Raw genomic sequence first — 23,545 nt, 5'->3', positions numbered from 1 at the left:
CGATGGTTAGAATCACGTGAATAGAGTCAAATCTCACCACTGGAGAAAATGTCTCAAAGAAATCTACACCCTCCATTTGGGTGTAGCCCTTCGCGACCAACCGGGCTTTATACTTGTCAATCGATCCATCAGCTCGGTGTTTGATTTTCAAGACCCACTTGTTACCAATCGCCTTTCTATTTAGTGGAAGATCAACAAGTTCCCACACCTTATTTTTATCCATCGAGTCCATTTCCTCTTTCATAGCGATCAACCATTGATCTCGGTTTGGGGAGGTTAAGACTTCTTCATAAGAAGTCGGCTCACTGTCATTCGACATGGCACACATAATTACCCTTCCCTCAATATCATCAAAATGACGACGAGGGATAAGCCCACGCTGGCTGCATTGAATTACTTGAGTCTTCGAAGTACTGTCTATGGGTTCACTCCCACTAACTGTAGGAATTCTCCCACTGACAAAAGGCACTTCCTCTTGTAACTCATACAATTGGGAGTCCTTATCAACCTCACTAATTCTTGGGAACTCATTCTCAAGAAACTCGACATCCCGAGATTCTGTCTCAGTCAAACCCCCATTAGGATGTTCACCATACATGACGTATCCTTTTGAACCCGCAGGATACCGAATGAACACCTTCTTGCTGGCTCTTGGTCTAAGTTTTCCATACTTGTGGGACGTGCTATGAACATATCCAGCTAATCCCCAAGGTTGCAAGTGATCGAAGTTTGGACTTCTTCCAGTCCATAACTCATAAGGGGTAGAATGCACGGACTTGCTTGGAACACGATTAAGAATGTAGGTTGCAGTCAACAACGCATCTCCCCAGAAACTAATCGGGAGATTCGCCTGCGCTAACATCGATCTAACCATTTCCAACAAAGTCCTATTCCGACGTTCTGCAACACCATTTTGTTGCGGAGTGCCAGGAATGGTTAGGTGTCGAACTATACCTTTTTCCTTCCATAGACTTCTAAACTGATCAGAAAGATATTCATGGCCTCTATCGGTTCGAAGAGTTTTTAAGCTCTTATCCATCTGATTTTCAACCTCATGCACAAAGCGTCTGAAGCAATCTAAAGCTTCTGACTCGTGAGAAATCAGATACATGTAATCGAAATGTGAATAATCGTCTATGAAGGTAATAAAGTATGATGCACTATGACGTGCTCTCGTATTCATAGGACCGCATATATTAGAGTGTACTAACTCCAAAGGACAGGATGCACGTGTAATACCCGGTATTACATGGTATTGAAAATAAATAATTTTTGGATTATTTTGAAAGGATCTTGGGTGGTCCGGGAAGCCCAAGAGTTAATTTCGAGAAATTAATTAATAAAAATTATCGAATTTGGCGACAGGGAGTGCCCCGGGACTTGGATGTCCAGGGAAGAGGGCAAGAGATTGGTGAGTGTCTCGAGATGAGGATAATGACGCAAGAAGCAGTCTGATCGGGAATAATTTTCAGAATAAATTTTGTATAAGCCCGAGATGGTGCCAATACCGAATGGTCGTAGGGGACCTCCGGAAAACTGAGGGGACCCTGGGGTGGTTCGGTTTTGTGAGTAAGGCAACCCTTAAGCATTTTCGGGTCGAATAAAAGTCCCGTGCAGGCGTAAGGACGAAATCGATATTTTCGAGTAAAAGTCGAATATTAATTTTCAAAGAAATTGAGTTGGGAGTGGCTTAATTATAATTAATTTAAGCATTGAGAGGGCCCAAGTGCTATTATAAAAATCTCCAAGGGTAATTATTAATTCCTTAAGTGGGATTAAGGATATTTTGAAGTAAAATAATTAAGAAATTAGGGGGTTTAAGGGTGTAATTAATATATATATGTATATATATAGCGTGTGTGTGTGAGGAAGCTTCAAGGAAGCTTATATATATATAGCGCGCGTGTGTGAGGAAGCTTCAAGGAAGCTTCCTAGTGTTTATATCTGCCATTTTGAAATGGCCGAAATAGAGGAGAGCGTGCGATCGTGAGGGAGAGATGAGATCGAGAGAGAGCTATGGCCGAGAGGTGAGAGTTCGTGAGGGAGTGATGGAGAGACCGAGAGAGGGAGATGGCTGCGCTCGGCCATGGAAGAAGCAGCCTTGAGTTGCTATTGTAGTGACCAAGAGAAGCAAGGCCGATCGACCACGGGGATGCGAAGAAGTAGCAGCAGCAATTGCGGTGATGGCAGACGATGTGCTTGCTGAGGAAGGCCAAGGCAGTAGGGCGGCGAGGAGCTTCGACCGTCAACCATGGCAGCGCGCAGGTTGCGCACGGGGGGGGGGGGGGAAGGCCGACTGCCGTGGATGCCCGTGGCGGAGGCTATCGATGGCGGCTCACTGTGGTGCTGGGGCATTGGCAGCAGCAGCAGACGACAGAGCTTGGCCAGGCGCCAGCTTGCACAGGCGGCACTCGGTGAGGAAGATGATGAACAGGGCAGGCCGCACGCACCGGAGAGAAGAAGGTGAGCAGTGGAAGAAAAAAAGAAATAAAAAAAGTAATAAAAGAAAATAAAAGAAAGGGAAATAAAGGAGAAAAAATAAGGACAGGAAAAATTCTAGAAAAATGGGGAAAAGTTATGGAAATTAATTTGGGGCTTGAAGAGCGTGTTGGAAGCTCGAAAATGGGATTTTAGGTGCAAGTGGAAACTCGGGAGGCAACGTCGGCGTGGACGTTTTTCAAAATTTCTCTTCAGATGAGTCGAGGTAAATTAATTTTTTCTCCCAAATTATTTGCATTAAGCGAGTTAATGTAGATTAATTATTTGTTGGATTAAACCCTGGGTCAGGATTGTTTGGAAATTATTGATGGCTGGTTTATGCTGTGGTTGGTATTATTTTTGTTGAGTTGTTGTTGGATGGTTCTGATGGAATGTGTGGCGAAGTTGAGGGCATTGGTTTAATGCCGGATGTTAATAGAGTTGGGGTTTTGTGTGTTTGCCTCTAGATTCGATCGAAAAGGCTGTGATCCTAGAGGAACTTGAGATTTAGGCTGGAATTTGTGCCGAGGTAGAGATGAGGCTTCGAGCCAGGTAAGGGATGACCCCATGTGGAGGTGGCCTTGCAAGTTTGTAAATATGTTTGATAATGTTTTTATGAAGCATTTGCATGTAGTAGTTATCTTGCGTGATGTGAGATCTAGTGGACCTGTGGCCATATGGAGGATTAGTGTTGTAGAGGTTGATAGGTTAATGCCTCAAACCTTGGAGGGTTGTGAGGATGGATAGGCCTAGTCTCATTTGCATGCATTTGGTATACATAAACATGGTTATATTCATATTTACATGCATTGCACCCTTACTGAGTCTTTATGAATCATGAGTTTTTACCTCATGTATAGATGTTGCAAGTCTAGATGCAAGCAGGGATGGCGCCGGGAGGCTGTTGTGGCAACTAGCTATGTTGCCCGAGTTGTGTATTTTATTATCTCTTGTACGTAGCCATGTGGTGTTATGTATGTATACCCTTGTGAGTAAATGTATGTGTTGTTAAGCGTTAAATGTATTTAATTGTTGTAATCATCATAGTGTGATAAATGATTGTGAGATTGTTGGTTGTATATGGCTTAGTTGGAGAAGCCAAGTTTCGGATCGAGTAAAGATCAGCGAGGTATGTTCTCATAAATCCCCAATACTCAGCGAAGTGTTTGTTATGCTTGCTTTATGCCTGGATCACCTCTGGCTTGCTATGAGGCAAGCTGAAGAGAGGTGAAGTTCACTCGGGTTTTGGGTCTCGGTCCGTTGAGTTTTTCTTGTTTGAATTAGGACCGATTCTTGAGTGGAGCGAAGGGAAGGACGAAGCCTAGTTCCCACTTAGGGCGTTTCCTGTTGAAACATATTCCAACCCTTCAGTTGTGGTTTTTCGGGTGAGTAATCTGGTCGATTATTTACCGATGGCGCCCGTAAGTGGAAGCGGGTCGTTACAGCACGAGAAGTCTTACCAAAAGGTTTCCTCTTGGCCTTATCAGCTAAGCAAGGCTCACACACAGTGAGTCTCACTTTACTGGGAGATCCCAATAGAACTTCTCTCGCCAGCCTTACCATCTTTTCTTGACCCACATGGCTAAGTCTCTTGTGCCATAAATCACAATCAACATTTATGTTAGAAGAAGTAGAAGAAACTAAAGCAATAGAATGGTTATTAAAAACATGATCCAAATTAAATTTGAAAAAACCATCTACTAAGAAACCACCACCAAAGAATGTATCATCCAAATAGATGTTCACGCCAGTATCACTAAAATATTATGACTTAATTGTTTATGTGGAACTAATCCACAATATACAACAATATATTAGGACCCACACAAGGCTCAAAATCGGTACTAAATCGAAATTAATTATCAATAAGCAAATAAAACTAAATATTTGCAGACAATAGATAATTAATTAAGTTAGCAAAACTGCCACATCACATCTATTTATAATTTTAGACTCAAAATTAAACTTATTAATTTATGGTCTAAAAGAATAAACCAAACAATTATCATGATAATATTACAACACATAATAAAAGTCATGAAAACAATTTTATTAATTACAAAAATTAATATTTTATAATTAAATATTCCTAAAATAATTCTGATTTTTTTAAATTAATCTCAAAATGGATTTATTATTTAATTAATAATTTTAGGCTCAAAATTAAACTAATTAATTTATGGCCCAAATACATAATTCAAATAATTAAATTAAAAATCCAACAACATGGCCCAAATACAAAATTAAGCCCAAAGAAGTTTTAAGTTAAAAACAACTGACCCAATTTGTTAATTAAAACAAATGGCCCAAGTCTATGCCAAGCCCAAGCCTAATAAAATAAATAATATTGGCCTAGATGTCCTTCTCCAGATCTATTCTGGATCTTTTAATGGTGGGTTAACCCAACCCAAATCTGACCCATCACTTAGTGGGTCATCTTCTTCCCCAAAGAGTTAGGGTTTTCTGGGCAACCATGTGCCGCCACTGCCGCTGCCTTCTTCCTCTAGAGCCGTCGATCGCCTTTTCACCTTCTCCATCTGATGCCACCGATCGCGAAGACTGACGATCGATCGGTGGCTTGCAATGGCCACCATCGGTCATTGGGCATTCCCAAAAATAGAAGAAGCCGCGACCATGGTGAACTGATTAAGCCATGGCCGCCATCTTCCTTCCATTAATGGCGGCTATGGAGGCAGCCGTTCGACGACCCTCGTCAAACCCATGATGAAGAACAGAAAATAGAGGCATCGGCCATGGCGGAGCATTCACAGCAGCGAGCCAAGGCCCACCAGAAATCGGCTATGGCTGATTTCAGCCTCCGCCCACACGGTTCTCCCACTGATCGTGTGACATACGCGACCGCTGGAGATGGCCTCAGCCACCAGTCATGACGAACACGACCGCCGTCAACGACGCCTCAGCCAACGCAAGGATGGCCGAGGAGCAGCACGCCCAGCAGCCATGACAAACATGGTCGCTGGCAACTGCCTCAGTCCCGTCTATAATACAATGGACAAAAATAATTTTCACGCAAAAATACTATAAGCTACAAATACGAGATTGATCGTAGCAAACTGAGAGACCAAAATGATTTCACACAGAAAAATATCACGAGTTACTAAAACTGTGATTGTCAACTACAACGGTGTAGGAAAATAAACAATGGCTCTGATACCACTGTAGAGCTTTTAAATAAATTAGCAAAGCGGTATGTAAAATACCCAGATCACAGTGGAATACTCGAATCTGATTTGCCTAACAACTGTAGAAGAAAACTATAAAAGCTTTCTTATCCGTCCACCCCTTGTCCGCCCAAGGCTCGAATGGTGATGCTGAAGACAGTATATGAGCGATCAGAAACTAATTCTGATTGTTGTTATTTTTTCCATTAGGCTCTATGTCTATTTATAGGTATCACACAGATATAGATAGAAATATAGGAATTTGAATCTAATTCAAATTTCAATTACTTATCCCATTATATATTGTTAAAATTCAAATGTTAATGAATTTGAAACAAATTCAAATTTATAACATTTATCTTATCATTAGGAACTTATCCCAATGTAACCGCAATTCTAACAATCATTTTTAAGGTATATATGACGTTATCACTCACATTTCTACTATTAATTATTGCCGGTAGGTAATCACCCAATCATTCGTACGTACTCATACTATAAGTTCCGTATTCGTTCGCTTTTTTAAGCTTTATCTATAGTTTATGATACTCAATATTAATCAATCAATCCAATATATAATATAAAAGTAGAAATCAAGAGAAGTGTAATTACATTAATAATTAAATAATGTGAACATATTAATTATTTATTAATGAGAGAGTACTCAAATAGGTGGAATCACTAAAAGTTGCTCTTGGGATGCAATCAATCCCATCTTGACATATGTCCATGTTAGTAAGGAATAGGAAAATTACATGTCTTTTCATCAAATCTATATTTAAAGGATAAAGTTCACAAAATCTAATTTATGGATCCTAATATAGGACAATTTAACGTCTATTCACACAACTTGAGACAACTAGATCCGAGGGCATTGGAGATAATTTTAGCTCTATGGAATCCCCGCTAGCTCGAGATATCTAAGTTTGAGAAATTTGGAGATAATCTTGAAAATTCTAGCTCACGCTACTAACCTGAGATAACTGAGTTTGAGAATCTTGAAGATTTTAGTCTAAATATCCATGCTCACATTCAGAGAATTCAACTCCTATTGATTGAAACCAACGCTATCTTTACTTGATCCAACAGATTCTCCTTTAGCCCAAGATAATTGAGCTTAGATATCTTAGAGATAATTCCTAGTATTCAGCATAGAGTCAAAGCATTTGTTACATATTTAGTACCTATTATTCTATTAACTTAAGTATCAAAGGTCATGTCAAGGGAACTAGCCCCACCATTTCTTACAAGTTCTCTCATTGAGGCAAACTGTGGTGATTTGTTCCAACTACTTTCATTATTTGGCCATATTGTGAGCTTAATACTACTTACCTCTCTACCTCTTAGCACAACCAAGCATCTCGACCATCTTAGTTGTTTGAAATCATGGCCCTACCTACTCATAGCCAAATCAATGGGAATGAACCTCGAAAATCAGCCATTATTGGAGAACTCGACTCCAACAGGAAACAAACCACATGTTGAGCCAACTTGCTCCATTTAACCTCTAATTGAGTTTTAATGATTAACTAAAATGATATTTTGAATAATGTATAAATTGTAGCCCTTAATTTCTCCTGATTAAATTATAAAATATTTTTCCATAATATATTTTAAAAGAAAAACTAGACACCCAAGAGGGGTGGTGAATGTGGGTCTCTCAAATTTTTTTTCTTGATTTTAAAGAATCTTTGAATGAAATTGTTGTTGACAGATTACAAGAATTAAACTTATTTGTCTTGAAAACAGGCAAAGCAAAGTCCCTCAACGAGACCAAGGGGTCCGAGATGTCGCTAGCGAGGTCAACTGGGTTAGAGCTTGACTGACCTCATTGGAAGGTAATTGATTCAGGACCTAGATGGAGTCTTCGGGGTCCTTGGTGTCGTTGGCCCTAAGAGAGTCTTCGGGGCCCCAAGGGGAGAACAATCCGAAAGGGTCTCCAAGAAAGGCTGTTGGTAGGTCTCCGAGGATTGACGCCTTGATTAAGTCTATAACCACAAAAGATGTGAGAAAGTGTAACGACCCGCTCCCACTTACGGGCGCCACCGATAAATAATTGACCGGATTACTCACCCGACGAACCACAACTGAAGGATTGGACTATGTTTCAACAGGAAATGCCCTAGGTGGGAACTAGGCTTCGTCCTTCCCTTCGCTCCACTCAGGAATCGGTCCAAACTCAAACAAGAAAAACTCAGCGGACCAAGACCCGAAACCCGAGTGAGCTTCACCTCTCTTCAGCTCGCCTTATAGCAAGCCAGAGGTGACCCAGGCACAAAGCTAGCATAACAACATTTCGCTGAGTATTGGGGATTTATGAGAACATACCTCGCTGGTCTTTACTCGGTCCGAACTTGGCTTCAACAACTCAAGCCACATATAAATCACACAGACTCACAATCATCTATCCTACTGATGATTACAACAATTAGATACATCTACGCTCAATAACACATACATTTACTCACAAGGGTATAGATACACAATACCTACCTGGCTACATACAAGCAATAATAAAATACATAACTCGGGCAACACAGCTAGTTGCCACAATGGCCTCCCGGCGCCATCCCTGCTTGCATCCGAACTTGCATCATCTACACATGAGGTAAAACCTCATGAGTCATAAAGACTCAGTAAGGGTGCAATGCATGTAAATATGAATATAATCATGTTTATGTATGCCAAATGCATGCAAATGAGGCTAGGTCCACTCATCCTCACAACCCACTAAGATTTGAGGCATCAACCTATCAGCCCCTACCACACTAGTCCTCCATATAGCCATTGGTCCACTAGGTCTTGCATCACACAAGATATAATCACTACATGCCAATGCAACATAAATACATTATCAAACACATTTACCAACTTGCAAGGCCACCTCCACATGGGGCCGTCCCTTACCTGGCTCGAAGCCTCAACTCTGCCTCGGCACAAACTCCAGCCCGAACTTCGAGCTCTTCTAGGATCACCGCCTCCCCAGTCGAACCTAGCTACAAATACACACAAACCCAACTCTATCAACATCCGGCATTAAACCAATGCCCTCAACTTCGCCACACACACCATAAAAACCATCCCTCAACAATTTCCAATCAACCCTACCTGAGGGTTCAATCCAACCAATACTACACAATTCATTATCTCACATAATGAAAATAACTAGAAAATAATTAAATTAAATACCTCAATTAATCTGGAGAAGAAGACCGATCAAATGCCCACACTGGCGTTGGCTCCCGAGCCACCACTTGCGCCCAAAATCCCATTTTTGAGCTCCTGACACGCTCCTCAAGCCCTAAATTAATTTCTGAAATTTTTCCAGAATTTTCTAGAATTTCTACTTATTTTTCCCCATTTTCCAGAATTTTCCATTTTTTCCTTTTATTTTATTTTTCTTTTCTTTTCTATTTTTTTTCTTTCTTCATTTTCTTTCTCCCGCGCGCGTGGCTCCTGTTCCTCCTTCTTCTTCGCTGAGCGCTGCCTGTGCACGCCGCTGCCAGGCCTGGCTTCGACGCCTGCCACACCTACCTCCGGTCGACATAGCAAGCTCCGCAACCGCCGCCACTGGCCAACGCCATTGCGAGCAGCAACCAACCGACCTCCTGCGCGCACTGCAGCCGCTGCAACCGCCATGGCCGACCCTGCTCGCGCCTTCGATCGCTGCTTCAAGCCGTTGCTGGCCATCCGTTCGGCCAGCCATCGGCCAGACGCCTCACCTGCGCCACCGTGCGTCACCGCTACTCGCCTCGATTGCCGGCCACGCTGCTTCAGTTCGACTTCCATGGCCGCCTTTGCCTTGGCCATTTCAACAGTAGCTCGAGGCTACTTCTCCATGGCTAAGCTCGGCCGTCTCTCTCTCGATATCGCTCTCTCTCGCCATCTCTCGGCAGCTCCCTCGGCCCAACTCTCTCTCCCTCTCACGATCTCTCCATCGCAAAGGCTCTCGGCCATTTCAAATTTGCAGAAGCCCACGAAGCTTCCAAGAAGCTCACCTCTAGCCCATTTATATATATATATATATACATAAAATTACATCTTTGCCCCTCTCTATTTCTCATAATCTCACTTAGGAAATTTGGGTAATTGCATTTGAAGAATTTTTAATTGCACTTGGACCCTCCAAGGTTTTAATTTAATTACCCTTAAGCCACCAAAGACCTTAATTCTCCAAAATTAATAACCGACCTCTACTCGGGAATACCGACCTCGTACCAGCGCCTGCACGGGACCTTTACTTCACCTAAAAATTCTTCAGGGTTGTCTTATTCACAAAATCGGACCACCCTTAGGGTCCCCTCACCTTCCTGGAGGTCCCCTACGACCATTCGATACTGGCACCCATTAAGGCTTATACAGAATTTATTCCGAAAATTATTCCCGGTTGGACTGCTTCCAGCGTCACTATCCTCATCTCGAGACGCTCACCAATCCCTTGCCTTCTTCCCTGGACATCCAAGTCCCGAGGCACTCCCTGCCGCCAATTCGGCAAATTTCATTAATTAATTTATTTTTCAATACCATGTAATACCGGGTATTACAGAAAGGCACGTGGGAAACTCTCACACGTGGGCCTTCTAATGCCTAAGTCAGACAATGTAGTCCATGATGATCATGTAAAAATATGCAGATGTATATATGCTATATCTTAGGGAGTTTTTCAGTGTCTCGAAGGGTAGTGTAAGGAGAAGGTCTTCCGGGTGAGTCTTAAAGTGAGATAGAGTGAAGGTCGAAAAAGGTTCCAAAAGATCTAAGAAGATCCATTTGTTAGGGAGGTAGCAAGTATTTATAGATGCGTGGTGGGGTCCACAGATGAGTTCTCAGACTCTTCCGGGAGATGCATCGGGAAAGGTTGGAGGGCCTAGAGAAATCCTATGGGTGAAAGTGCCTTGATGAATGTCTCCGAATGTTCCTAAAAAGCTCTTCGAGGCCACCGGGTAACTTGTGCCTGGGAGACTCTAAGTCTTCGAGCTATACAGATGAGAAGGCTAGACCATCCTGGGGACTCTTTGGAGGCCATGGGGACTATTGCCCTAGAGACTCTTCGGGGTCTTTGGACTCATTGGGATACTTCTTATAACTTAGAAGAATGTTTAGGGCACACCATAATAGAAACAAACACTCTAAGGTAAAAATGACTTCCTCCCATCCCCCTACTGAAATTACTATCTCCCCGCGGATGCATCCCTAGGTTCTAAGAGGCAAAATTGTTAAAGCTGCTTTCCTCAATCGTGGTAACTAAGGGGTCCTAAGGCCAGGGAGCTTACAACTACTATCGAAGGAGGAGGGATAAAAATACACTTAGATAGTTTACAGGTGGGACTTAGGATTCCATTGCACCCTTTTGAGATGCAAATTTTAAATGAGGATGTGCTTGGGGTTGGCCTAGTTGTATCCAAATGGTAGGGCCGTGCTACCTAGATTTTTACTCTGTGCAAGGAGTGTGGGGTGGAACCCACCACCTTTTTATTTCACTTATTTTATCAAGTTCGATCCATGTAGGGGGAGAAAGAATTTGTGTGCCTCTAGAGGACGTTAATTAAGGTTATGTTGTTTAGGGGTGACCCTTAGAAATTAGATGATTTTGAGACTAGATGGCCAATGGTTACGCCACACCCAAGATGCTGGAGGTTATCACGATTTTGTTGCACTGAGGAAGTGGGGAGCATAAAGCGTGAGTGTCTGGATGTAAAATCGCTTGTGAGTGAACATTAGGGAGGATAATAATCTGGCTCGATGGGGTCCAGTGCTTTTGTCTGACTTAATAGTTGATGATCACCTTATAGCGGCGGGATGGATGGTTGTTGAAGGGGACCATGATGCTGGTCCATCGAGACCAAATGAGTCCCATGTGGCTGCATCCTCATCTTCTTCTTTGTTTGATGATAGCAAAGAAGAGGAAGGAAGTGATAGAGATGAGGACGAGTACGAGGATGAAGAGGTGGATATTATGAGGGATGAGGGATGAGGATGACACAAGAGAAAAGGAGAAGCAAGGGTGTGAAGGGGAGACAGACCCTGAGGGTTCTCACCTTGCCTGTAATACTCGAGAATTTTCAAAGGATTCAAGTGTAATTTATCTTGGGCCATAAGTGAAATCTTTAAAAGATTAAGGCTATAACGTAATTTTTGGTACAATTATGAGTGACTGAATCAATTGCAGGGAGTGCTCTAGAGCCTATATTCCAAAGGAAAATGATACGGCATTGATGAGCATTTCGAGGCATGATTTAGGACATGAAAAACGGTTAGATCAGAGATAGTTTTCGGTACATCTGTGTTTCAGGTTGAAAAATTGAATTGTCGAAGGGGACTTTCGAGAAGTAAACAGAACCATGAGAAGGTTCACATTTTGCATAAGAAATAACCTTTAAATGGTTTCGGGAGGAAACAAAAGGGTTTAGGATCAAAACGTAAATTTGAGCCTTACTGTAATTTCTTAATTTTACCCGAGGAAGGTCGAAAGGACATTTTTTCAGAATCTTCAAGGATGAAATGAAACGTTTAGAACTTGTGGGCTTCAATGAAATTTATAGAAAGTTCAGTGGCTTCATGGAAAGGGCCAAAAAGTAATTTCAACAATTAAGAGGGGTTAAATAGTAATTTTTGAAAGACTAACAGTGTGAACACTACTAGTTGCCAACCACCTCTCCCATCGCTGATTTCATCCTTGGGAGACTCGAGGAGGGTGGTTGGGGGGTTTGCAGGGTTAGGCCTAGTCCATTATACTGGCCTTTAGTCGAAAATCGATCACGAGGGTGGCTGATTTGACAGAAACGGCCTTGAAGTCGCCGAAAAAATTAGAGGTTTGTTGGGTCAAATAGTGACTATAGAAGGGAATGGTGAGGCCATTAAATGATTGTGATGATGATAGAGGCCAGAGATTTGACAAGAATGGACGTTTGGAGGCTCGGATTTGGCTATAAATAGAGGTCAAAGAGGCCAAGGGTTTTCAGAAGTTTAAACTCAAATTACTCTCATTTGAGGATGAATCGAGGGCTATGGATAAGGGGATTTTTTTCCCTATGGCTAGAGGATCAATTCTGGAGAATTTCATGGAGTTTCGTATAGGTTTGATGAGGTTTCAAGGCTTAGCTGGAAAACGAGATGGTCGTCAGAGCCAAAGCTTTGGCTAACCGAAGGGAGGTCTTCTGGTAGTGTTTTCAGTCCAAGGGGTATTGTTGTTGCCAAAATACAACAATTAAAATTTGTGATGTGGGGTCTACTCGAGCTCGGTGTCGGGTGAAGTTATGTTGCCGTAAGAGATGTTGCTTCAAGGGAGATTGCCGTTAGGATGCTCGCTGCAAGGATTTGTCGCTAGTTCTCGCCACTAGCTCTTGCCACAAGGTTTCACCACAAGCTTCGCCACTAGCTTCACCCCTAGCTTCACTGCTAGGCTCGCCGCTAGATTCACCGCAAGACTTTGCCTTCGCCGCTAGGTTTGTCGCAAGACTTTCCCTTCGCCGCAAGACTTTGCCTTTGCCGCTAGCTTCACCGCAAGACTTTGCCTTCGCCGCAAGACTTAGCCTTCGTCGCTAGATTTGCCGCAAGGATTTGACCTTGTTGATGCTCAAAAAATGGGTTAGAGGGCTCGCGGGAATCTTCCCCCATGAAGGCCCTCTGATGCCAAAGTCAGTCTCGGATCCCAATGACTATTCACGAAAATCGTCAAAGTGTATTCAAAGTGACAAGATTTATCGAACTTGGAGGAGGTCCCCATCAATGTCCTGTAACTGGGTATTTATTGGGCACGGTTCTCAAGGGTGTTTGGAGCCGACATGTGGCGATTACTAAATGGAGACAATTTCAACGAATAAGGAGGATCAACACGAACCTGCCGTGGGGCAACTTGTGACAGGGTGCTCGGCTAGCCCTCGCGGCCAGCCAACAAATGGCCACAAGGCTCAAGCAAGGCGGAGCCTTGCGGCCAGCCATTAAGCAGTGGGGCAACTTGTGACAGGGTGTTGAGGGGCTAGCCCTCGCGGCCAGCCAACAAATGGTCGTAAGGCTCAAGCAAGGCGCAGCCTTGTGGCCATCCATTAAGCGGCCGCAAGGCTAGCAGCCTTGTAGCCCGCTTATGTGGGGCCGCAAGGCTGAGCCTTGCGGCCAGCCAATGAGCGGCCGCAAGGCATCAGCCTTGCGGCCAGCCCCCTGTGGGGCCGTGTAACGCCCCGCTCCCACCTACGGGTGTTACTCACGAATAGCCAACTTACTATTCACACGCTAGGGCAAAGATGAAGAGACGACTACGTTTCAACGGGAAACGACCTAGGTGGGAACTAGGCTTTGCCCTCTCTTCGCTCCGCTCGAGGGTCCGGGAATTATCGATCGATCTATTAAACCCGAAACGTCGCAATCGTCACCCCTTCCTGAGCTCTTTAATGAAGGGCTAAGGGTGACTTACCAGGATCAAAAAGGAATTAAGCTAACTCTCTAGCTTAAAGTAATTTATGGCATAACGCCTTAAATTATAAGGAAATAGGTTTTTCTTATCTTTGCCCCAACCATTAACCCATTTAATTCATTTCCAATTCCTTAGGAAAATATTTGGATTAATCTTCCTTTAGAAAAATTTAAATAAAATTTTCCTCATTAAAGCTCAATTGATTTTTCTCTTTTATTTATTTCAAAATTCCATGATTTTCCAACCATTAGGGAATTAATTTTTGAAATACAATTCTCAAGCATCCTCATCCAATTTCAAAATTTAAGGAAAATAGCTCATTATTTAATTTCCCAAAATTTAGAAATTTTTCCCACAATTGCCTCAAATTTACATTAATTTAAAAAAAATTAATTTAGAGGCTAAATACTCATTTAATTATTTATTTATTTAAATTATTTCATAATTTCATAAATGTCAGAAATAATTAAATAACCCACAAAAAAAATAAAACCATAAAAAAAAGAACTTCTCAGCAGCACAGGGGGGGGGGGGGGGCGCGCAGCAGCAGCCGCGCCCCCCAGCGCGCGCGCAGGCTGCGCGTGCGGGCCGCGCATGGCCGCGCGCGCGGGCCGCGCCTGCCCCGCGCGCGCACTGGCCGGCCGCGCGCGGCCGCGCCAGCCCGCCCAGGCGCGCCTTGGCTGCCCAGCCCACTGCCTGGCCATTTTTTTTTTTTTCAAAAAAAAAAATATATATTTTTTTTATAAAACCATATTTTCCAGAATACATTTCCATATCAAGGGGCTTCCAAAACACTAAATTTTCCCCCTTTTAACCACATTTACATACAATCCAAGTTTAACAAAATAATACAACACAAAAATACAAACTACATAACCATTACACATAGTTTTCCTCTTTGCTTCAATACCTTCACCCTTGCAAAACTCCCTTTCCCTTGGATGTTTCTCCACCTACATTGAGGTCAAAGGACCTTATGAGCCAATGCTCAGTAAGGGTGCTATGCAAATGTAAATGAAGTATGAGAAACATAACATGTAATGCAATGCAATGCATATCAAGGGTAGTTCTCCATGCCTTCATAACCACTTAGGTTAAGGCACCAACCAACCCCTCACTCCCCTCACAAGTCCTCCTTATGGCCATAGGTTCACTTGGGCACAAAACATGCAAAGAACCATCACATGCAACTCATTCATACATGTACAAATGCAAGCAAAACCCCTCCACTTGGGGCTATCCCTTACCTTGTTTCCTTGAAGCTTTACACTCTCACAAGCCAAGAATCCCTCTTAGACTTTGAAGCTTCAACACCTCCACAAGCTAATACTCACCCTTAAAGAAAAATAATAAAAGAGACTTTAGCTCTTAAACACATGCCTTAAACTATAACAAAAGAGAAAACTAGATTACCTTTTGCTAGACTTTCTCTTCCTTCTCTAGACTTCCTTGCCTTCTTACTTGCCTTCTTGCTTCTCTACTTCACAAATGGGAAAAAGCTTGGAACTAATTTCTCACTTCCCATTTATAGAGTTTTCTTCTTAATCCATGCCAATTCTCAAGATCACATCCTAGCCATTGATTTTTTTCTTATTTCAAGAGACCTAATCTCTACCTTTGAACATTAGCACAATCCTTGTGCTTCTCCCAAGTTAAATCCTAACCCTTGATTTTAGGAGAACTCTTGCCTAGATACAAAGGAAACACAAATCCAAGAGACTTATCTTGTTAAATCTCCTCCATTGGTCTCTCTTTGGAGACTAAATCTCCTCCCTTGGATCAATCCCAATTTTCCATAATTCTCCATTTTTCATTTAATTAAATCATGACTAATTTCCAAGATTGACTAATTTCCCAAATTTGCATTTAATTTAAATCCACAACTTTTCAAGCATTTAATGGAGACTTAAATAATTTCTTTTTGATTTAAATTTAAAAGCTCTTGAAAGACATAATCTAATTTCTTTAGCATTTATTTAAATCCACCATTTTCCAACATTAATGCTTGACAAATTTCTTTTTATTATTGATTTTCTTTTTAATTTTCTCCATCATGGCTCTCATTAATGCTTGAGAGACTAATTTCTTTTTCCTTTTTCATTTATTAAATATCCCTCTTGGTTCACAAGATCATGCCATGTGTCACCAAATTCTCTCAATTAAATAAATCTTTATTCTCCAAATTAAATTAAATCTCTTCCATAAGAACTTGCCAAGTGTCATCAATCTAACCATACTTGGTTTTCCAATTTAATTCCTAATTATCTATGCACTTAATCAAGAATTAAATTCTCCAACATTTATTCTCCAATATAAATAATTTCTCCAAAAATAATTTATCTTCCTTTGGGATGAAATTCCAAATTACCATTTTGCCCCTCACAAGACATCCAATATTTCATGGCATTTTCTTTAATTCAAGGGCAATTTTGGAATTTTTCATAGACTAAAATTCTCTTAAATGACAAAATTTATCATGACTCTTTAAGGGTATTACAGGCCGCAAGGCATCAGCCTTGCGGCTAGCCAATAAGCGGCCGCAAGGCTGAGCCTTGCAGCCAACATTTGTGGGGTCGCAAGGCATCAACCTTGCGGCTAGCCAATAAGTGGCTGCAAGGCTGAGCCTTGAGGCCAGCATTTGTGGGGAGACTTGCGGCCATCCTTCCCCTTTTGCTTTTATTTTTATTCATTTTTCACCCCCCATTTTTTCCATGGCACCACAATTTCCCCCTACTCTTCTGTTTTGTCTTTAGACAAAATTGAAGAGTAAAAAATATTAGCCAAGGAGTCGGGTCTAGCACCTTGCCTTAAATAAGTGCTCCAGAATGCCCAAAAGATCTCATTTCGACCAGGGGCTGGAGTACCAAATTATCTCTAGGCAACCGTGCCCTTGATAGATGGACTCCACTGTAGAATTCTTGCTGGGTGTCCGAGCTTGTCGGGAGGTCTAGGCGCCGGATCAGCTAAGGAGTCGGGTCTAGCTCGGGAGCATGGCACCGGACTCAGTCAATGGATCTCGACGAGCCTACGGGTACAGTCTCCCGAGCATGCGACGATCCTATGATGGATTATAGCACTCTGGCTATTATGTTCTCCATGTCTGTCTTTCGGGGTTAGCCTATCTTAGGGAATTTGAGTTTGGCCAGTTGTAACGACCTATCAGAGGGTTTAGTATTTATTTAGCATTGATTAATTTATTTCATTAATTTTCAGTTTAAGATATTGCGAGTTAATTACTTAATGTGGCAATTGAGATTTTATTTGAGAAAATAATATTTAAATAGCATTAGATTCTTATTAAATTGAGGATTGAATATAAGGACATGACAGTCTTTTAGAGGTTTGTTAATTAGAATTAAATTATTTAATTAAGAGTTATTATGTTGGAAGAATCCTTGCGAGAAGAGGGGTTAAATTATAGTCTCCTAATTACTAAAGGAGTGTGAGTTATGGGATTTAGGCTTGTATTTCCTTCTTATATATACATATATATAAGCCTTTAAACTCTAGCATAGAGTCACGTCGTGAAGAACAAAGAAAACAAATTGAAGAAGCCTAGAGTTCATCCAAGTTCCATCCGTTGGTCTTCATCGGTTGATTTATCAAATCAAAAGGCAAGTTCTTCTCCTTGTAATTCATTCTTACGGGAGCATGTGTAGCAATCAAACTCAACTTTTGTAGGATCTATATTGAATTGCAGATCAGTTTTTACATACATATATATCAGCGTAACAGTGTGCATGATCAGATTATTCATTGGATCTTTATCTTTGATTCTTCAAGTTTTAATCCGTTGTTCATTCATATGATTGTTTCTTACCAATTGGGACTTGTTTTCCCAAGATTTCTTTCAGAATGGTGTTGTTATTTAGCTTTAAATTGAATCCATGGCGTCTCTGTCCGTGTCTCATTTCTGGGTTTGGAAGATGAAGTTATCCGGATACAAGAATTCAGTATTCGGATACCCAGCATTCCAAAATATTTTTGTTCTCTTGCGAGCCAATTTTGACCTTGATGGAGCCCGAATCTAGGAAACTTCAAAACATAAAAGTTGTAGGTATTCCTCTTTTCTTTCCATATCAATTTGAATAAGCTCAATCGGAGTTCATAAGAGAGAGTTTTGGCCAAAATACGAAAAGGTATCAATCTATCCACCCAGCATTCCAGAAAGTTTTTGTTCTCTTACGGGCCAATTTTGGCCATGATGGAGCCCGAATCTCGGAAACTTAAAAACATAAAAGTTGTAGGTCTTCTTCTTTTATTTCCACATCAATTTGAACCAGTTAAATCGGAGTTGATAAGAGAGAGTTATGTCAAAAATACGAAAGGGTATCAATTTGTTCCGAATTCCGTGTTTTCTTGAAGTGTGTGTACATGGAGCCACTCAAGACCAAAGATGTCTGGGAGTTGTCAGTTTATTAGTTAGCATTTGATCAGTTTAGTTTTATTTTATATTTTAGTTTAGGGATTTCCCTTAGATGCAGTTTATGATTTCAGTTTTTTGTCGACTTAGAGTTTTATTACAGTTAATTGACATATACAGTATTGGTATCAGAATTCAGTTTATCAGTCAGTTTATTTTCTTTTTCCCGTAGCACCTCTTCTCAGGCAGATCTAGGAAAGGGGGTGTTACAATGTTGGTATCAGAGCGGTGTTTTGAGGAGTCTCCAGTACACACATAGGATGTTGGGTAGAGTTAGGACTTGTGTCCGTCAGTTAGATAAGTTAGCCTAATTTACAGTATTCTAACCCTAAGTGGTGATGCAGGAAGATGAGTAATCAAAGAGGACGATCCCGTACTCGCAGTCAGGCTACTTCTACGCCAGACGAGGTTCTAGTTCCCACACCAGGAGAGTCTAGTCTCAATCTACGGCAGGGAATGGCTGAGATACGAGGTATGTTAACAGGATTGATGAGGGTGATAGACACCCTAGTTACTAATCAAGTAAGGGAATCGCAAGTTCCCTAAGAAGTAAGAGATAGTAGAGGCGATAAGACAACCACTCCAACAACTTCAGTTGTGGAGATAGATACAGGGATTCAGTTATTAAAGGATTTCATGGCCTTCGGACCATCAGCATTCCATGGAGGCACAGATGCAGCAACAATTGAGAATTGGATGTTGTCGATTGTACAGATGATCGCCGAGTGCGACTTAGCACATTTTTATTCATAGGTGATGCCAAGAGATGGTGGAAGATCGCCTGCCAGAGGTTGGTAATCAAGAACCCACATGGGTTGAATTTTAGCAAGTGTTCAATGACGCTTATTATTTAACATGGGTTAAGGACCAAAAAGTTTTTGAGTTTGATGAGTTGGTGTAAGGTACCAAGACAGTGGCCCAAAAGTGAGGTAGAGTTTACAGCCTTGACTAGATAGGTCTCAGAGTTGGTGTCCACTGAAGCAAAGAAGGCTGCTAAATTTCAGAGAAAATTGCGTGTTGATATTTGCCACGCTTTTGGAGGAGCTTAGAGTGTGGATTATACCACGGTAGTTCAACAAGCATATGCTATCAAGAGAAATGTTTGAGAATTGTGAGATTGAGGTCCATGATAAGAAGCTATTGGGGGATTTGGTAATTCTCGATGTTAAGGATTTTGATTTGATCCTTGGCATGAATTGGTTATCACGACATTATGCAAGAGTCGACTGTCGGCAGAAAATTATCGATTTCGAACTACCCCAACAGCCGGTTCTTATTTATAGAGGAGTCAAGCCTATGTCTACGATTCCTATGATCTCGGTGATGAAAGTCGAGAAACTGATACGTGACGGATGTGAAGCTTATCTAGCTTTTGTGACCACTAATGAAGGAAGCAAGAAGAAGTTATCCGAGGTACCAGTAGTATGAGATTTCCAAGAAGTTTCCCTGATGAGCTATCGGGATTACCTCATCGAAGAGGATCTAAGTTTACTATTGAGTTATTGCTTGGTACATAGCATATCTCTAAGGCTCCATATCGAATGACACCCAATGAGTTAAAGGAGTTGAAGGACTAGTTAGAAGAATTAATAGAAAAATGGTTTTATCTAACCTAGTTCATCCCTATGGGGTGCACCAATATTGTTCGTAAGGAAGAAAGATGGATCTTTAGGGTTGTGCATAGATTATTGTAAGTTGAATCAGGTGATAGTGAAGAACAAGTATCCTTTACCTCGAGGTGATGATTTATTAGACCAGTTGTGAGGAGCTAAGGTATTCTCGAAGATAGATTTGATATCAGTATACCACCAGCTGCGAGTCAGAGATAATGATATTCAAAAGACAGCTTTCAGGACTCGCTATGGACACTACGAGTTTGTGGTAATGCCATTTGGGTTGACGAATGCCCCTGCTGTCTTCATGGATTTGATGAATCGAGTTTTGTGTGAGTACTTAGATCGCTTCATTATTGTCTTCATAGATGATATTCTAGTTACTCACCCAGTGTAGAGGAGCATACAGAACATCTTACACTAGTATTGCGGAGGCTTCAAGAGGAGCAACTATATGCCAAATTCAGCAAGTGTGAGTTCTAACTTACTCAGATTGGGTTTCTAGGCCATGTCATTTCTGGAGAAGGTATTTCAGTGGATCCAGATAAGACTAAAGCAGTTATGGATTGGCCGAGACCTACGACAGTGACAAAGATACGTAGTTTTCTAGGTCTTGCAGGATATTATAGATGATTCATAGAGGGGTTTGCTCGTTTGTCTTCCCCTATGACTAAGATAACAAGGAAATGAGAAGTTGGAATGGAATGACGCATGTGAATGTGCTTTCCAAGAATTGAAGCAGAAGTTGACTACTACACCAGTTTTAGCCATACTAAGGAGTGGTGAGAAATACTCCATTTATAGCGATGCATCCCATTCAGGTTTGGGTTGCGTATTGATGCAAGAGGGTCGAGTTAATGCTTATGCATCCAGACAATTGAAGAAACACGAAGTGAACTACCCCACTCATGATTTGGAGTTAGCAGCGGTAGTATTTGCATTTAAGATTTGGCGACACTATTTATATGGTGAGAAAGTTGAAATTTATACAGATCATAAGAGCCTACATTATCTTTTATCCCATAAAGAATTGAGCATGAGGCAAAGACGTTGGGTCGAGTTATTTAAGGACTTCGATTGTGAGATTCTATACCATTCAGGAAAGGCTAACGTAGTAGCCGATGCTTTGAGTCGGTAAGGAGCTTTTATAGCTACGATGATGGTTCAAGAATGGAAGTTATTGGAGCAATTAAGTGCTTTATTTATTTTAGCTCCAGAGGATAGATCAGTTTGTGAGTTGTGCTTACATGAGAATACAACCCGAGTTATTTGACCAACTTAAGAAACAACAATCAAAAGATGAGAAGTTAGCACGGATTTTGGCAGATATCGAGAAATTTTCTCCTTTGGGATATACTCTATGAAGTGATGGTATACTCTTATTTCAGGGACGTAATTGTATACCCGATGATGGAAGTCTTAAGCAGGAGATTTTGAATGAAGCACACAAAAGTCGTTACACTATTCATCAAGGTGTTGTGAAAATGCACCACGACCTTGAGCGACAGTATTGGTGGAATGGTATGAAGAAAGATGTAGCTAAATATGTTTAGCAGTGTTCAGTATGCCAGTAAGTTAAAGTAGAACATCAGAAACCCGCAAGTTTATTGCTTTCATTACCTATTCTGGAGTGAAAGTGGGATAATATTGCTATGGATTTTGTAATGGGTTTACCCAGGACGATTAGAGGCTATGATGCTATATGGGTGATTGTGGATCGTTTGACTAAATCAACCCATTTTCTGCCTATCAAGAAGACTTATCCATTGAACAGATTTTCCAAAATTTATATTGAGGAGATCGTGAACTTACACGGTGTTCCGTCCAGCATTGTATCAGATCGAAATCCTCGTTTTACTTCTCATTTTTGGGGAGCTTTGCATGAGGCATTGGGATCTCAGTTGAAGTTTAGTACGACATTTCATCCACAAACAGATGGTCAGTCAGAGAGGACTATCAAGACTCTTGAAGACATGTTGAGAGCTTGTGTTTTAGATTTCCAAGGTAGTTGGGACGAGCATTTACCTTTGGTGGAATTTTCTTACAACAACAGTTTCCATTCAAGTATTGGAATGTCACCTTATGAGGCATTGTATGGTCGACCATGTCGATTGCCGATTTGTCAGGAAGAAGTTGGAGATAGGGCTTTATTTGGTCCTGAGATCGTGGAACAGACAACAGAAAAGATTCGAGTGATCAAAGCAAGAATGAAGACAGCACAAGATAGACAAAAGAGCTATGCAGACAAGCGACAGCGAGATCTCGAGTTTGAGGTAGGCGACCACGTTTGGTTGAGAGTCAGGCCCATTAAAGGTGTACGAAGATTTTTCATAACAGGGAAACTTAGTCCCTGTTACATTGGTCCATTTGAGATTTTGAGACGGATAGGGACTTTGGCATATGAGTTAGCTTTGCCACCTCAGTTGTCCCATGTCCACAATGTGTTCCATGTTTCGATGTTGAGGAAGTATGTGCCAGATCCTCAGCATGTGATCGATTTTCAAACTCTTGAAGTTAAAGAAGACGTATCTTATGAAGAGATGCCTATCAGTATTCTAGAGCGTAAAGAGAAGATTTTGAGGAATTGATCAATTCCTCTTGTGAAAGTGCAATGGCAGCGACACTCGTCAGAAGAGGCGACGTGGGAATTAGAAGAAGACATGAGGAGTCTTTACCCCTCATTGTTCGAATAATCAGACACGAATTTGGAGAACCAAATTCTTTTAAGGAGGGGAGAAATTGTAACGACCCATCAGAGGGTTTAGTATTTATTTAGCATTGATTAATTTATTTCATTAATTTTCAATTTAAGATATTGCGAGTTAATTACTTAATGTGGCAATTGAGATTTTATTTGAGAAAATAATATTTAAATAGCATTAGATTCTTATTAAATTGTGAGGATTGAATATAAGGACATGACAGTCTTTTAGAGGTTTGTTAATTAGAACTAAATTATTTAATTAAGAGTTATTATGTTGGAAGAATTCTTACGAGAAGAGGGATTAAATTATAGTCTCCTAATTACTAAAGGAGTGTGAGTTATGGGATTTAGGGTTGTATTTCCTACTTATATATACATATATATAAGCCTTTAAACTCTAGCATAGAGTCACGCCATGAAGAACAAAGAAAACAAATTGAAGAAGCCTAGAGTTCATCCAAGTTCCATCCGTTGGTCTTCATCGATTGATTGATCAAATCAAAAGGCAAGTTCTTCTCCTTGTAATTCATTCTTACGGGAGCATGTGTAGCAATCAAACTCAACTTTTGTAGGATCTATATTGAATTGCAGATCAGTTTTTACATACATATATATCAGCGTAACAGTGTGCATGATCAGATTATTCATTGGATCTTTATCTTTGATTCTTCAAGTTTTAATCCGTTGTTCATTCATATGATTGTTTCTTACCAATTGGAACTTGTTTTCCCAAGATTT

General features: G+C 41.1%; 1 long non-coding RNA gene across 1 annotated transcript; it reads right to left on the bottom strand.

Annotated features, from left to right (window-relative positions):
* Positions 1 to 14,874: 14,874 nt before the first annotated feature.
* Positions 14,875 to 15,766, bottom strand: LOC127792614 (uncharacterized). Its single transcript, XR_008021170.1, has 3 exons — positions 15,481 to 15,766; positions 15,315 to 15,402; positions 14,875 to 15,020 (listed from the first exon to the last, which is right to left on the bottom strand). It is a non-coding gene; the product is annotated as an uncharacterized LOC127792614 (long non-coding RNA).
* Between the last annotated feature and the right edge of the window lie 7,779 nt (positions 15,767 to 23,545).

The sequence above is a fragment of the Diospyros lotus genome, chromosome 15 (genome assembly GCF_014633365.1).
Source record: "Diospyros lotus cultivar Yz01 chromosome 15, ASM1463336v1, whole genome shotgun sequence".
NCBI classification, from domain to species: Eukaryota; Viridiplantae; Streptophyta; class Magnoliopsida; order Ericales; family Ebenaceae; genus Diospyros; species Diospyros lotus.
The sequence above is the reverse complement of the archived record's forward strand: the minus strand, read 5'-3'. Positions and strand labels throughout refer to the sequence as shown.